The sequence below is a fragment of the Penaeus monodon genome, chromosome 24, assembly GCF_015228065.2.
Source record: "Penaeus monodon isolate SGIC_2016 chromosome 24, NSTDA_Pmon_1, whole genome shotgun sequence".
Lineage (NCBI taxonomy): Eukaryota > Metazoa > Arthropoda > Malacostraca > Decapoda > Penaeidae > Penaeus > Penaeus monodon.
The window spans coordinates 12,519,916-12,520,754 of NC_051409.1; positions in this window are offsets into that span (position 1 = coordinate 12,519,916).

Consider the following 839-nt stretch of genomic DNA (forward strand, 5'->3'; position numbering starts at 1 on the left):
ATATGATGACACACAGTCCACGCCTCACCATGTCCAACCCTTACCTGTGGGCTTCCCGCCCGACGCATAACCCACCCGCGTTCAACCCACCAGCCGTCGCTTCCTCTCCGCCCGCCCACTTCAGCATCCTTATCGCCCTTCCCCTAAGCATCTTATCTCCTCAGTGCCGTCGGAGTGGAGGCTCGCCCCAGGACAAAGAAAGAAACCAATTACGCCACGTAACCCCCGGGGGCGGAGGATAAACTGCGATTTTTGTGTGCTCTGTTGCGGGAGGGAGTCGGCAGTCCCAGCGGTTAGTGGTCGCTGTCGCCAGCATCGCTGACGAAGCAGCCGGCGTAGAAAAGTAAAGGCACGCCAGCAAATGCGATTACCACGGCAACAACAAGCGTCTTTGTACTCCCTGTCACTCATCTGACCTCGGAGTTGAACTTCGCGTTTTTAATGGCTGGGCTATTTGCGGGGAAACTCTTACACGAATTTCCTGACTCTCCACGGGAAGGGACGGGCGGTGATGGGGTGTCCTTTTTCACCATGTCTTACGTGCTTCAGCTAAACACCTAAATTGCTAACAACAGTGCATCTCCTGCAAAACTGCTGTAATAACCCACACTATTGCAGTAAACCAAACATAAACTACCAGCATCCGACACTCCCCCGATGGTGATAAGTACGTGACTCAGCAAAAATGCGGTCGGCGCGGCAACTGATGTCGCAGATGCCAGAGAGCGGTCGGCAGCGCTCCCCTCCTCTTTCATCCGGGTACTGCTCCATCTCTTGCTCTTACAATAACTTCGTCCATTACCGCCATGACGCAGTTCTGATGACAAGTGAAAACGCTC